The following is a 16,585-nucleotide window of genomic DNA, read 5'->3' on the forward strand; positions in this document are numbered from 1 at the left end:
ATTATATTTCCTGCCCTCCCCATTTTTTATTTATTTTTTATTTATTTACTTATTTTTTCTTGGCAGTGCTAGGGTTTTCTCAGAACAATGCATTTTTTGGTACTAATTGGTTAGATTTAGGAGCATAATTTTCCCATTGTCCAAAATATTTGTCCGTAGTCAGGCATAAAAGTAAAGAAATTTATGGTGTTTTCCAAGTCCATTTGTATCCTTAGGCAGCAAGGTGTCTGAAAGTATCCCTGAAACCATTGCATCAGGACATGACTGAATGTCTACTAAGCCAAAAGAAAAAAAAATATATATGTATTTTAAAAAGCCCCAGTGCATCTGGGAAATGTTTTCAGGGGAAATTTCCCTCTCACAGTACTCAACTTCTCTGTCTTCTTTAGATTAGCCCACAAATCCTAATTTCATTTTGGCCCTGGAAAAATCAGCATACAACTTTTCATTGCTTCTTTCAACAGTCTTAGATATCACACTAGAATAATATCCTATAACAACCTTTAGTCTGCCATTTTGGGTTTGATTAACCTCTACCTAAATGATAACAAGGTTGATACCAAAGGTAGGTTTAGAAGAATGAACATAAATGCCTGTTTTTTGTCCATTCTCAGGAGATTATAGGTGATCTCAGTACATTCTCATGAAATGAGCCTGCTGGCATTCAAGATGAAGACTCTAAAGATTTTTAAAATTGGTGTAAATGCTGTCTCCAATGGCCTGTTCAATAACCTTAAAAATTAAGCACAAGTGAGACTGAAGGAAGCCATAATAGGTGACTTGGTACATCCATTGTGTTGTACTTCAGACAAGTGATTTCCTTATTTCCAGGTGAATAACTGAATGACTGCTGAGAGTGCAATCAGTGACAAATTTCAGCTTCTTTCTCTGTGTAACACAGTCAGTAACTAATAGTTGCACAAAATGGCAAGTCTTGATGAGGAGTGTAAGCCACTGGGAGTGTTAAAGTAACCTTGTAGCTCTGATTAACAGGCTTCCAGATGCTAGATTAATGAGTGAATCTGAAAAGTTTGCATCAGCATAAGCTCCACTCTTGCTGAAAGCAGTTAGCTTTGTTGCTAGCACATTGCAGTAAAGGATGAGCTGAGCTGTAGCATGTGGAAAGGCATTTTGCAAAAAATCTCCATGTAATATCTAGATACTGAAATGTGTGATCTCCACCCACCCTCCTCCCAGGAAAAAAACCCTCTCCGGGCTGAGATAACTCCCCTTCTGCTGCTCATTTTGGTCTCAGAAGTGCAATGTGCTGTCCTATTTGTATAGCTGTCTTGTTTATGGATGCATTGTTGAGAAGAACAATCTCACTAAAACAAGAAACTGAGCCAAAGATAATAGATTCTGTTTAATAGTGGCAAGTCTGGGAATTCCCTTTGCTCCATCTCCTTCCTTTCATGCCTGAAAACACCTTAGTAAAGAAAAATGCTAGCTTTAAAAGAAGGTAACATACCCTAAATACAGACACATTGGAAAAATGCAGAAAAAGGACGTTGCTAGACAAGAATGATGAGAGGTGACAGCAGTTAGGACTGTGTAGGGTTGCATCAGAATTAATCTTGTTTTTGTCCACTTCAACATGCCATAGCAGGGCTCTCACCTGACCACATGCCAATTTTTTAACTTCCTTTTGTGCAGAGGCCAACTGCAGTCTTACACTTACAGTTCAGTGGCTGATTAGCTCAGGCCAGTCAATGGCAGCCAAATAATGGAGCACAAGCTTGATTGTGGGGGTGCAATGTCCAACATAATGCTCACACTGCCTAGCAAATAAAACTGTGTGGGAAGCACCCTGATGATCTATTTGTTTTCCTCTAAGCAGCTCATATGGTGGTGTGAAAGGGCATTTCACAGGCATCCAGGTTTCCTTTCGAAATTTGCTCTCTGCCTCCGGTCAGTTGTTTTGTTGGTTCCTCAGATGAAATTTGACATTGCTGCTTGTGCCAAGGTGCATTTACCTTTCTACAGAGGCAGCTTTGGCTGTCAGTTTACACAATATATTTAGCAACACATACTGCGAACTTGTTTCATCTTGAACAGTCAACCTGTTCCTTCGTGAAAAGAAAGATTTAACAAAAAATGGCAAAAAATAAAATAAAAAATAAATATGGTACAGTTACAACAGCAATTTATTCCCTGTTCAAAGAGTAGATTTAGTGGCAAGCAGATAACAGACTGCTGTCTCTAGGCTAATTTTGATTGGATTCATAGACGTTTTGCTGCCATTATTCACACATTCTATGCTGAATAAGATTATGGCCTGTTACTGCTTGTATGTCATACTATGAAGTCCTTTTAACCATGCTGTGGTGCTGCAGTGCCAGCGCTGCTTATTTATGTAAGGCTTCAGGACAAGCAGTCCATGCTCTTTTTTTCATGTAGGATGAAAGGGAAGAGCATTACTGACAGCGAGTGACTGCTTTGACTTTTGAAGGGTGCTTTGACCATTTTGAGGTCAAAGATACCTCAAATTGAAAGTAAATAAGAAGTATTTCTTCTCTTTCCTAAGGGGAGTGGGGAAGCATAAACAGCAACAAGAGAGCTCACCACCTATATGACCAGCAGAAAAGCCTCGTAACAGATACTAGGTCATGGTTCACGTTTACAGCAGCTCTTAACAGCACCGGTCTCCCAGGGTTGCCTTTTCTCCTCTGGGATTTCCCAAAGTATCTATCTTTAGTGCCCCTGGGAACTCATGGTCTCATGCTCCACTGCAGCTGTGTCTTGAAATGTCTTTGTCCAATCTGCCTTTTCCCAAGGAAATAGCCTCTTTACAAGTGAAAATGGAAATAATTCCCTGTCTTGACCTGGATTTTAAGATGCAGCAAGCACTCTCCCACTCCACGGTTACAGACTAAAACTCCCCAGGCTTCCTGTTGTGAATTTGGTTCCCCTCCTGCAGGCCTGCATCAGCTTTACAGCAGTGGAGTTGCACCAGGGTAGAGGGAGGAATGAGAGTTTCCAATAGCTTGCAGGCAGCACTTGCAGCTGACACGCTTTGCCATCTGTGCACGCAGTGTTTACAGGACTGGCTGTGGCGAAATTATGATCAAAGAGCAGCTCAGTAATATTTTCTGTTGGTCAATTTTGTTCTAGAGTATCTGCCTGTAGGGCCGATTTGTGACTTCACCTGAACAAGTGAAGTCATCTCAGATTCTAATTTTATTTTCGCTCTTTAAATCAGCAGTTGTAAATGGCACTCTTCAGTCTCGGAAGTACTTTAACCCTGGAGCTGACAGTAGCCACCTAACAAATAATAATATAAGACAAAGTTCATGGGCAGATTATTGCATTAAATAGGAAATTATTTCATATAATAATTGACATTTGAAAACCCTCGTTAGCTTGTATACATGTCAGACAATTTACCATCTGTGGATTAATCCCTCTGGTCTACAAAGGTACTTCTATGTGTAGTTGTGTGAAAGTTTGTCTAATGCATTTGTTCTCCATCAACCATTATTTACTCTTTTCATGTTACTCCTGTATAGATTTAATCAAGTACAAATGAAGGGGGCATCTCCCAACAGTTCCAGCATTGGAAAATTTGTTACAATGGAGACATTGTTTGAGGGGTTTTGGAGGGCTCAGCCTTTTTGTCACAAACTGTTCAGTTATTACCTTTTCAATATCTACCTGTAACTACTGATTTTAATATATATGTTAAAAATAAATAAATAAACAAAATAAATAAACAAACTGCTATTCAATATGGGAAAAAATAGAAGATGCTACTGACCACTGCTAGAAACAGACTCCTGTAATTCCTTCTGTCTTTTAGTATGACTCGAACTGAGCAATTATTTATTGTTTTCCGTTTTGCTGCCAGACCTTGCAGTGCTCTTGCCAGGCCTTGCTGAGCTGGGTGGGAGCCACCTGGAGAACAGCAGGAAACAGCCCTGGGAACTGAACTGTCGGCACTCTCCTTGCTGGAACACAGTAGCTTTAAGGAGTAGCTGCCTCTTTAGCTTCATTCTTGAACGATAAAGCTGAGATCCTGTCAACCTGACAGGATGCAGTGGCCCCTGTACAAAGAAGGCTTATTTTGGAACTGGTTGAGTTGTTCTTACACGTCCTACAAGAAGCAAGTTAACAATATCTGAAGACACAGGAGCCTCTGTGCCTGTTGAGTGAAAGCTCTCAAATAATTTTTTACTGCTTCCACATTACCCACGAATTTCAGATATATACCAAAGTAATGGGAATCAATTTTTTCTCAGGTATGTGCAAATAAACATTGATAGCTGTGTGCCGTCCTTATAAAACTAGCCACTTTCTATTAACTGAAACCAATTTTCAGGAAAAAAAGAAAAAGAAAGAAAAAGAAAACAATGAAGCTTCGTCAACCATAAAATATTTTGCTTAGTAGTCTCAGTTTTAGCAGCTTCAGATATAAAAAGCAGTAAAAGCCATTCAGAGAATTCTAAATCTTTTTGATTCCAGATGAAGTATTTTGCTTCAGACTTTCACTTTCATTCCAAAAGAAGTTAAATATTTGAATCTGTGATAAAACATCTCAATTCGGTATTGAGTAAGTTCTTTTTTGAATGTGTTATCCTAAGTTCAAAACAAAACAAAACAAAACAAAAACCAAACCAACAAACAAAAAAAAACAGATAAGAATTTAAATATATATACATATATATATATGGCCATAGTCCGTGATTTGCATACAGCAGAGCACTGAACTTCTTTTTGAGAAAAAATTCTTCCCTTTTGTGAAGTTACATGGGTCATCTGATTCCCTTACCTCCTGTGGCTTCTTGGTGACAATCTTTCCAGAAGCCGTGCGCCCAGTTACCTCTGTGACTTAAAGTGCAATCATGAGGTTCATTTTCTTTAGCAGTGAAGCTGCCATAAGTGGCTTGATCTAGCAGAACGATCCAGCTCACTGCTATCTTAGATGCCCTGCTTTAATGGTTGATGGGATTGCACCATACACTTGTTTTGTTTACAGTCTACCCTTTCAACAGAATTGTGGTGATGGATGGTGGAAGGGGACAGCGAAGAGAGCATGTTGGATAATTCAATGAGACAATAGGAAATACTAAAAAGAAAGTGCATTAAATGAGATGTCCAAACCATGCCTTTAAAAAAAAAAAAAAAGTAAAACATGACACATTTTATGTGTTGCTAAGTATAATTGAGTCACAGAGCCTGAAAATGGTGCTTGGCATAGTTGTGTATTTGTTAGTAGTTAGCTGAAATTAGCAAGTGGCTGGTAGATTGATGTTACTTACACTTCTGTAATAACCTTGGAGTGTGCCTGAAGTGGATCTGGTAGGGGGAAGAAACAGGAAATAATCTTTTTTCTTTAATCCTCCATTGAATCTGAACGACCATGTAGTCAGCAACATAAAACTCATGCAACCAGAGCAGGAGATGGAGCTGAAGAAGGATCCTGTACTCCACTGATCAGTTGCCTGGTCCCCTTTCCTAGGGCTGCATGTTAATTTTACAATGGACATAATAAAATCAGCTGAGAAAGCAGTCCCTGGCCATAGGCACAGAAGTGCCCTCTTGGATTCTGTTCTACCATGTAAATAGAGAAATTGTATAAGAGGAAAGGAGGAAAACAGGAACTGTTGAAAGTTAGACAGTAGACCAGTGACAGGACTGTGAATAAAGCACAGATTTTCTGATTCCCAGGTCAGAGATTTGTTCACAGTTTGTTTTTTTTGTTTGTTTGTTTGTTTGTTTGTTTTTATTGTTGTTATTTTTTTTCCTTCTGATTAGCAGACTCCTGTGTGTTAAAATGCCACCAGACCACGGCTGCAATAGGAATCTCACTAACTGTGGTTTACATCCATTTAGGTGGCTTTAATATCAGTGGGTAGAAAGGTGTATCTGAACTTCCATCTTGCCCTTATCTTTTTTTTGGCAGATATCCACAATGAAAGATTCTGAGCTGATGATTAAATTATTAAGAGATTTTATTCTGAAAGCCTTGATATATTATTCAAAGACAGACATTGGCCTGAGGTTTATATATAAGAACATCTGATTTTCTTTCTCAAATTATATGGCAGTATTTCAGATTTCTAGAGCCAAAAGCCAAAGAACAACCCCATCCAACCTTATAATCACTTTGAAAGCTTAAATATTGGATGAACACATTTTGGGTATGGCTAAAACCTATATTAATTTTATATCTTTTCATACAAGGGAGAATGCAGGCATTAACAACTGTGAGTGACATTTCTGGGAGAATTCCTTTCAGCCATAAATCCTGAAACAAACCTTGCAAAATCCACTCCTTACCATTAACCAACTCCAGGAAGGAGAAAAGAGAAATGAAAGTATAAAATTTCTCTCGACAATCTTCATAATATTACTGTCACCTCCCAGATACTCCCCTTCCTGTATAGAGGCAGTCAAGAAGCAATAGGATTTTGATGGAGGGGATGAACAGACATTATGTTGGAGAAGGTTGGTCTTTGATTTCCCTGTAGGCACAACAGATTTCTAAAATGTCAAAGTTCATGCCAGAGTTAATACTTGCAAAAGCACTACTAATTGACGCAGATGTCACTAGGGCCTGCAGTGGGAATGTATCCAACTACAGCTCTGCTTCTGGAGGAGCTGGGAAGGAAATAGAGATCCTACAAAACGTAATTAATCAAGACCTCAGTGATATAGACCTCAGAGATCAGTGGGTCTGAGAGATGGTCTCCCAAGGGAACCACTCAATGTTTCTTCCTCCAGTGGAATATTAAAAAGCAACACCTCTTGATTCTACCATTTTCTGTCTTCGCTTGGATCCCAGACTTTACTGCAGGACATACGCGGTGAAGAAGCCTAATCTTGAAGTGTAGCAGCCTGTAACAAAAGCACATCAATGTTAAGCAAGCAATATCTTTACTAGTGCGTGAAAAGATAGCATCTAATAAGCAGTTATTCAGTTGGAAACAAAACAAACCACTGGGGCCTTCACTACTTCTCTTGTGAAACTTCACTACTCCTCTTATGAAAAAGACACAGGACTTTCATCTTGCTTAAAAGATCACTGGCTGTGTTTTATGGCTTAGCTTAAATAGAGTGTCTAGCATCTAACAGATCAATATAGTAATTCAGTGGTGATTCAAGCAGACTAACCAATAAACACATCTGCCACTTTATTTGACAGTAGTCTGATCACCTAGACTAATTTTGGTTATCATCACTGAACTGTTGATGGCTAAAGTCAAATAATACATGTCTTACCCTAAATATTTTTTTTCAAAGCATACCATGGAATTTTGAATTCTTGTTTCCCTATAGGCACAAGACAGAAATTCTGTTTCTACTCTCAGGCTCTTAAAAACTTTCAGACCTTTTGTTCTGAGTTCACTGCTCTGAAAAATAGTTTCATAATTAATTTTTTCTTACTCAGGTTAGACACTTGAGATCCCACAGTGATAGGTGTAATATAACAAGAAAAAAAAATAATTCCTTTAATGAGGTGTGATAGTTCAACACTAAACTGCAGAACATAACAGGAATTTTGGCACAGTTTTTATTGGGAGCAGGATTTCCATTTCTAGATGTCCCTATTTCTTACAATGCATCAGATTTGTGAATAAATAAATAAATAAAGGTTACATCTAGAGGATTCTGAACTTGGAGCAAGGAAAGGACCTGACAGCAGGTTTAGCTTGCAGTATGCTTAAAAAGCATTTATACACTTAATACCTTGTAGTATTCTAGGAGGTTGAGTAGTACCTGGAAGATGAGAAGTGGACTCTCTGCAGATGGTACAAAACTGAAAGGAGTGGCTGATACACCACATGGGTGTTCTGACACTCAGAGGGACCAGACAGGATGGAGAAATGCCCTGAGTAGCTGGGAAGCAGCTTTGCAGAGAACCTCATTGGGGTCCCAGTGGACAACACGAGCCAGCAGCGTATACTTGTACCAAACAACGTCAACAGCTTCATGGGCTGCACTGGGTAGTCAGAAGGCCAAGGGAGGTGATCCTTTTCCTTTGCTCAGCCCTCTGGAGACACAGCTGGAGTGCTGTGTCCGGTTCTGGGCTCCTCAGAGAGCAAGATGCACAAGAGAGATGAAGACTCCCTGAAGTGTGCCCAGCATAGGACCATAAAGATGATATGGGACTGGAGCATCTTTCATATGAGGAGATGTTGGATGTGTTCAGCATGGAGAAGAGAAAGCTCAGGTGAATCTTATCAATGCATATAAATACCTGATAGGGGGAATGAAGAAGGATACAGATTTTTGTCAGTCATACCTACTGATAAGACGAGGTAATGGGCACAAATTCCAAAAATAGGAAGCTCTATCAGAATACAAGAAAACATGTTTTTACTGTGAGGGTGGTGAAACACTGGAACAGGTTGCCCTGAGAAGTTGTGGTCTTCATCTGTGGAGACAGTCAAAACCTGAGTGGACATAGTCTTGGGACACTTGATGCAGTTGACCCCCCTGGGCAGAGGGGTGGACTAGATGGGGAGAGATAACAGTCCCTTCAAACCTAAATGATTCTGTGATTCTTTCTCATGTTAGTTTGCTTCAGGAAACCCTTTCGCCAGCCATGTAGCTGAAAGTGTGCCATGTGTTTGCTCTGTGCTTTGCAGTGTCTTCTGAAATGCTTCAAATGTGCTTTGTGGTCTCTGAGGAGCTGCTGTAAATATACTAGCCCATCAGGTTATGACATTGTTCTTTCCTTATTTTGAGAACCTTCGACTGAAAACCAACAGCAAAGTAATAAGTATTTTTAAAACATAGACAAGAGCTGGGCCAAATTCAGTGTTGTGGTGTACATTTCTTGTTCACTTGAACTCAACATGTGTTATAAGTGACATAAATATACTTCTGTACTACTTGTCCTGTGATATCGGGTGGCAATATCTATTGTTACAGACACAACTTTACCTGATCAAGTAACATGAAGTAAACAAAAAGGAGGCTGTCTCAGGATCATATTTTACTTTTTAATTTCTATGAATGCCTAGGAACAGTGTGGAGCATAGCACAGTCATATGAAAGCTGAATCCCTGTTTTACTATAATCTCTGCAGAAAACTTCAGATTCCTTCCGGAGTGGAAAAAAAAAAAAAAAAAAAGTATTTTGGAGTACAATGAAATGGTAGTTTTCAGTTTCTGATTTGCAGGAGGTGTGTGTGTTAATTCCAAGGAAGTTATGAAAAATAGTTTAAAAAAGTAATGTCAGCATAAATTTACTATATTGGAAAATTCTGAGGATTTTACAAAGTGGAAGAAAATAGTTGAAAGCCACTACTCTAACAGACAGAAGCGTGAGGCCATGTTCTTTCCATCATGAGGTGTATAAAAGTGTCTGTTCTGGGATGGTTGCAGTACAGGTGTGTTATGAGGCATAAGCGATTCTTCAGAGTTCACATTCTCTGTTTGCATATAGGCCTTTACAAGTCAGCTGGCTGAGAAAAGACATTTACTGTTGTACATGGAAGCTCAGAGCTGCATGGTATGAGTGCAAATCCAGAGGAAGTTTCTTTAGGAAACAGCAATAGGAGAAAGAAGGATTTGTTCTGGTGTGGGAGCACCATCACCATTCAGACTGACTTGGAACTATGACCTACAATTATGCCAGTAGCAGCTCTTGTCCTCTTTCAAGGGTGTTAAAAATTGACGCAAATATAAATTATATATGAGAGACAAGTGGAGTACCCCAGGTGTTCTTGGCAAATGATGCCATGAAAATTAAATAAAATAAAGCCCTTTTAGGATGATCTGAACAAGCAATTTTTCTTGTTTCATGCTGAAGCCACTTGCCCACCATCGCTGCCTCACTACAGATGAGAAAAGAGACATTTTGAGGGCTCTTGAGCTTTGTGAATGGTCTCAGTGAATCAGCACAGAATGATTTAGCACAGGTGTTCCTGTAATTGGGCTGCACAGGAAAAATCCGTTGTTCATTCAGCAATTCTCAATGTCACCTTTCCAGTGAGAAGTTCAAGTGAAAAGTCTGCTGACTGGCATGTCAATAAAATGCCTAAGTGTGGTGAATATACACAGCTTCAATATTTCCTCTACTTTACATTTTTAAAGGCTTATTTGTTAGATGTATTTTTTTTCATCTCAATAAAAAGCATGTCACAGGTGGAATACTTTAAAAAGCCCCAACTAGGTCTGAAAAAGTTACTACTGAAGCAATTCTGATCCTCATGTTCATTGTGAAAGGACACTGACCCTTTGCTTGTTCCCAGTGGCAATTCTCAGCACCTCGTCAAGCTTCATTAAAATCTTGTATGATTTCTAAGATTGAACTTCTAAGGCTAGTTTGAGGAAGAAAAAAAATAGAAGAGAGAAAAATGCAACAAGATGCCTGAAAAACAGATGAATGCATCCATCAGAGAGATGAATATATTCTCCTGGAGTATTTGTTGTATGGGATATTTTTGACTATCAGAGCTGAGCAGAGGTCTTTTTTTTTTTTTTTTTTCTTCACAGATTCTATGCAAAAACCAAAAGCAATGTCATGAATTAAATTTGGAAATGAAATGGAACACTTATGCTCTGCAGGGCCTGGGAGAAACCCAGAACAGTTTCCACACGAGTTTCTTTAGCCTCTTTCAATCCCTGCATTAAAGTGTGACCATTCTTACATACTTTCTGTAATTAGAACATATTGTTTCTGTGCCAAGAGAGACAGGGGTCTGTGAAAAACATTTCCCCTTAAGAATATTTCTCAGCTCCTTTTCAGCCTCAGCTCTTTATATGTCACATTGCCAAAGCTAAAGAGAACTAGAGCTTCCTGTCAGTACATTAGTCCCTCAGTGTTTTATATGCTTGGAATACAGTTTTCCTTTGTTGAATTTTCCCCCCAAAGCAATCAAAGGTCCAGGTAAACGAAGCCTTATAGAAGCGAGGTGCATGCCACTACTTCAAAATCACACATTGAAATAGTTGAGCCTAGTAGTTCTTTATTGCTTATTATTTCTTTTTAAAATAGTTCCAAAGAACCTGCCACACTTAAAGAGCAGTTTCCAGCCTATATTCAAGTTCTGCAACTCCTGTCCTTTATCCACAAAGGTGACTCCAACACTCTGAAGGATGAACCAGCCTGCTCCAGAGCATCAGCTCAAGGGTGTGTTTGGGTACATGGTATCCCAAATGCTCTGGAGAGTTCACTGTGGCTGTAGTGAACTCATGCTGGCAGATTTGCTGATCGAATTAAATCCCTCTTGGCTGCTTAGGGTATAAATACCCAAATCTGTAGTAAGTCCCAAGGCAAGAATTTGGCACATTGTCCAGTTCCTCTTGTGGTAAATGACAATTTTACCCCCTTCGACATGTAATCAGGAACCTCTCACAGCATCTTCCCGATGGCTTTTGGCATGCACTGAGTATGTGATACAATTGGGACTAAAATGTAAAACCCTGGGATTTCTATGCTACCTCCAAAATGCCAGGCTCATTGGAAAGAGAACCTGCTGAGATTCAAGGGAGATAGTTGACCTGTCATACCGCTAGACTGGCTGATAGGAAGGTGTGTTGGAAAGAGGTAGGCAATTATCTGGGAAAGTGATACATTGATCCTGACCAAAACTGTGCCATGGACTGTGCTAAGAATTTATTTTTGGGTCTGAATTATCATTGGACAATTATGTACAAAGGCTTGATTTCATGCATAGGTCCTAGTCAGTTTATTAATACAGATATTCTATGATTCTAAGGTTCTATATAGACTCAGACAACATCTAATCCCACCTTGGAAGAATGTTTGTGTGAAAGAGGCAAACTGCGAAAATGTGAGTTTTTGCACTTAACATAGTGATGAAATAAAAGACTTGGTTTAGTTTCCATGACACGATTACAAAACAGTGAGATTTGTTTATGCAGTGACAGACACATATTAAGGTTCTCCTTTCCAAAGAAAATAAGTATTTTATTATTACCTTCAAAGCAGAAAGGAAGAAAAAGAGACACATACAATGCAGACAAATGGGAAACCTCTTTTCAAAACTGCCAGAGATGCATATCTATAACTTGTGAAATCCATATATTTAAACATAAGAACATATGCTTTTCTTTCATGCAAAAGAAGACCCAAAACAGTCTTTCTATGACTTTCTTCATATTCTCATATGTAGAGAGTAGAAAGTATTGCAGTAAGAATGGTGTTAACATCTTAAAATTCTTAGACATAGAAAAAGTTTGACCTGACCTCTTCACTTCACCCTGCACATGCAAAAAACAGCCTTTGAAATGTTCCTTTTGTCTACTTGATTTCATTTATCCCTGAGAGGAAATTCTTAGTGTAGCTGTAAAGATTACTATGAGATCCACAGGCTCCAGAAAAGGGATTTAGGATGTTCAGAGGTCATTAGAAAAACAGCAGAGTTCCTTAAATCACTCTGTCAAGTTCAGGCTCAACATATTTTATTTTCTGTCCTTCACCAGCTGGCTGGTACAGACATCTCAGACTCTCCAGAGCCAACACTCCTTCACTAGCTATTTCAGTGTTGCATGCTAAGATCAAGGTTTCAAAATAAATCACATTCAGGAATCATTCAGTAAAGTTTGCAGGTGTTTGGTACTGGAGCTGTGGGATGAATTTCTATTGACATACACAGACATTTGCATCCAGATTAGCATTTCCTGTATATCCCTGTAAAGCAAGAGGCATTGCTCTTTCAAATGTAGAAGGAGATTGCAATTCAATTCTAAAAAAATCCTGTATTTCTGTAAGAAATGTATTTCCTGTAAGAAATGTTTTCCTGTATTTCCTGTAAGAAATACAGGAAGAAAAACTTAAGAACAGTGTGGTGGAAAAAAAGATTGAATTCCCAGAGGTAACTAACAGGGATTTAGTTTGCATAACCAGTAATGACTGGAGGTATCTTCCAGTAAGCCTAAATCCTTCCCATGTTTTAGGTTAGGCCCTGAACTGACCCAAGGTCCCAAAAAGAAAGTTACTCCACCTTCTTTAATTAATTCTACAAGCAACCGCATTTACAAAGATACTCCCTGCCTAGTCTGAAGTTTCCAACTTCAGATGGCCACTGAAATGCAGAAGTGCTTGCCCTGGAGAGAATGGTGGAAGTGTTTTTCTTCCATAAGAAGAATAATTTTGGCAGATTGGGATTAGATTCCCACTCTTTCCTGTGTTTACAACCAAAGAGAAAGATCCATAATTTAGGAAGATTCAATGCTCCTTAGCAATGTCTAAATTCCCTTTTAATTCTAAGCAATACCTTAAATCTCTATTTTGGTATGGGATGAGCTGCTCATGGTGGTGCCAGTTCCTTGCTGTTCATTAAAATAATATGCTTCAATTTGACAATGTTATTTTTGGGCATTTAAAATGAAATGAGATGAATACTCTTCCAGGAAGCCATGACTGAATAATCACTCATCAAGATACATTTACACATTGGGGTTGAATGAATATTTGCAAAAGCAATATTAATTCTAGAACCTCCTAAATTTTAAGTCTTTTAATTCACAGCCCTAACATTTACTAATATGCATATACTTCATGCAGTTCCTTAATTTCCTTTAGAAAGCATTGTGTTAAAATAGCATACTGCTGAGGAGATGAATGACTGCTTGAAAAGCTCTTGTTTGGATCCTGCATGAGGGTAGTGCCCAGCGTGTGGAACTTCTAATGGCAGGAGGGAGCTGAGAGTGGTGCGAAGACGGTCATGGGAACTGCAATCTGCAAAGAATGCTGCTGCCAGACTGAAACAAAACCCAATTTGGAACATTTTTGGAGACTGAAACTCTTGGGTGGTTTACTTGTCGGTTTCCTGCTTCTTATTTTAAGTAGCAGAAGCAAAAAGTGTATCTCTGATGATAGGATTTTTGCCATCCCCTCTCCGTCAAATTTCACATTCTTAATACATTAAGTCAAAGAGATAAAGTTCTAGAATTTAGTGAAATGGCTGCAGGATTAAAACAACAACAGTAACAACAACAACAATTTTTTCTTTTAAACATGGGGATAATTTCTATTTGGATACTAAGCTGTGGCACAACCTTAGCAAGGAGACTTAAGCCTGGAGTGTTAAAATTTGGCAGTTAGAAGACAACAAAAAACAGTCTTGTAAAGTAAAGTGTGAAAGAAATCTAATTCTAGACATAGTTGCCTGTGCTGTTTTTTATCCAGCTTTGATCTCCAAGCTTAAAGCACAGAGATGGTGTCTTTTAATTTGGGGTGATACTGTCTGCAGACTGTCTCTGACTGAATAAAACTCTGCAGAAGGACTTGTCTTTATGTTTGTCACTTTTTCCCCATAGCATGAAAAATAACCCAATTTTAACATTTGAAGTTACTTACACTAAAGTAAACTCAGATATTTCCCATCCAAATGCCAGCCACATGCTCCCATGTTCTGCTCTCCTTGTGTCCTTCTCTTTTTATGTCGTTGTTTATATGTAAGAACATGCAGTAAATCAAATGGGTAAATTAAACACAATTAAGATTGCACATATTGATCTAAATAAAAATATGTTCCTTTTTGTTTTAACATGGCTCTTAAGAAAATACCATGAAAAAATTTACTACTGTAACTAGAATCAGAATAAAAAATTGACAGTCTTTAGTTCCATCAGTATCTTACCTTATTGTTGAGAAGAGCCTGTTCCTCCTGCCAAAGAAGACATCACACCTGAGAAGATATATGTGTTCATCTGTTTTACAGGCTACTTTTCTAGGAAATTCAGCTGAGATGGCTTTGTGAAATAAGTTGTTGTGTGTGTGGAATTCACAGGCAAATGCTGATTCTTCACAGATGTGTTCAAAAACATCTGGTCTCACTGTCAGAAAAAAAAAAAAAAAAAAAAAACAGCTTGCAGTTAACAAGAGCTAAGGATGTTTAAGCTGTTAACTCAAGGCATTTGAAAAAAATTGAAAAACCAAGATCTGGTTTATCTGAAGACTTGCAGAAAGGATATAAAATAAGAATGTGCTACTGACTCTTCCTTAGTAAATGATATTCCATGTATGAAAGGGTGTTTAGGCAAGGGATCACAATAGCATGAGCGAATAGTCAGGAAAGGACTTAACGCTGTATGAAAGGTATCAGTGACAGATAAAGCTAGAATTAAAAACTTAGACACCTGTCTTTAGGAACAATTGTCATTCATATCCAGTTAGCAAAATCATATAAACATGGGGGCCAACCTAATCTGTGCCAAGGAACTTTTAAGCTCATAGCATTAAAAGAAGCCATGCCCTAATTTAAAAAGGAGTGGCTACACTGGAAGACTCTCTTGGTCTGTTAGCAGCTCCAGTTCTTTCTGTAGTTGCTGTGAAGGCTTGTCAATAGCCATATTTCTTAATCAGTCATTTTACTGTAGGGACGACAGTTGAGGGATTTGTTTTAAATACATAAATGAATGCACTTGTAAGACTTTAGCTATGTGACTTTTGCTCAGAATTGTCTTGTCTGAAGCATAGTTTTGGTGTAAAAAAAATTGATCCTCTTCTAGGTCTATAAATACTCATGGAGAATCCAGTATGTTAGTCACAAATAATTCAGACAAGTTCCCTTAGCAACAAGAAATCACACAGAGTTTCTGTGTTCACTGTGAAATCACAGCAGGTGCCAGGGAGGAGCAGCAGGGTCTGGGGCATCTTGGGGAACTGCAGAGAAGATGCTGTCTTAAGTACTCTCTTCTGCCTGCCCCGTCTCACGATGGTAGGGCTTCGTTGTTGCCTGGTGCAATGAAAGCTGCACACAGCTGAACAAGGCTAGCTAGCTGAAGAAGAAAAGTAACAACATTCAAAACTAAATACAGCAATTACTGCAGTGTCTACTGGGAATTTGGGTTCCACCTAAAATTCAAAATATTGAGCATATTTCACATTGCTGGTCTCAGCTTCATCATTTTATCATCTGTGTTTTTCTCTTCCTAGCACACAATTTGGAGCTGATGTCTCACCTCAGATTTCAAGAAGGGCTGGCTGGCTGGTCTTAACTGAAATTCAGGAATTGTTTTCTTTTCTCCTGGAGTCAGTCTTATCAGGCCTTCCTGATAAGCAGCAACCTACTAATTTGACTGCATTGTGAAACACAGAACCATGGAATCACAGAGTGGTTGAGGTTGGAAGGGGCCTCTGGAGATCATCCAGTCCAACCCCTCCTGCTCTCAAACAGGGTTACCTAGAGCATGTTGCACAGCATCACACCCAGGAGGATTTTGAGTATCTGCAGAGGAGGAGACTCCACAGCCTCTCTGGGCAACCTGTCTCAGCACTCCATCACCCTCACAGTAAAGTTTTTTCCTCATATTCTGATGGAATAGGTCATAGGTGGGTGGCACTGATACAAAATATGGAAGATGTAGGGGGTGTTTGCTGTTCTTGATGATCTATGACCTGTGATGTAGACACATGGAAGAATTGGGTCTTTTCTTTACATTTTAATTATAGGCTGTATGATTTATTCATCCATCAGCAGCCCTGCAGCATAGCAACACTTAATTGAACTTTAATGTTATTATCAAGATCCTTTGACTTTTTCCATCACTGTAGTAAAAGTATCAATCAATTTACCATCAAAATGCTCTTCCAGAGTAGTTTATCTTTTGAACTCAGTTCTACAGAAAGAAATAGTTCCACAAATGTACATAGATTACTAACTCCT

The sequence above is a fragment of the Cygnus olor genome, chromosome 1 (assembly GCF_009769625.2).
Source record: "Cygnus olor isolate bCygOlo1 chromosome 1, bCygOlo1.pri.v2, whole genome shotgun sequence".
NCBI classification, from domain to species: domain Eukaryota; kingdom Metazoa; phylum Chordata; class Aves; order Anseriformes; family Anatidae; genus Cygnus; species Cygnus olor.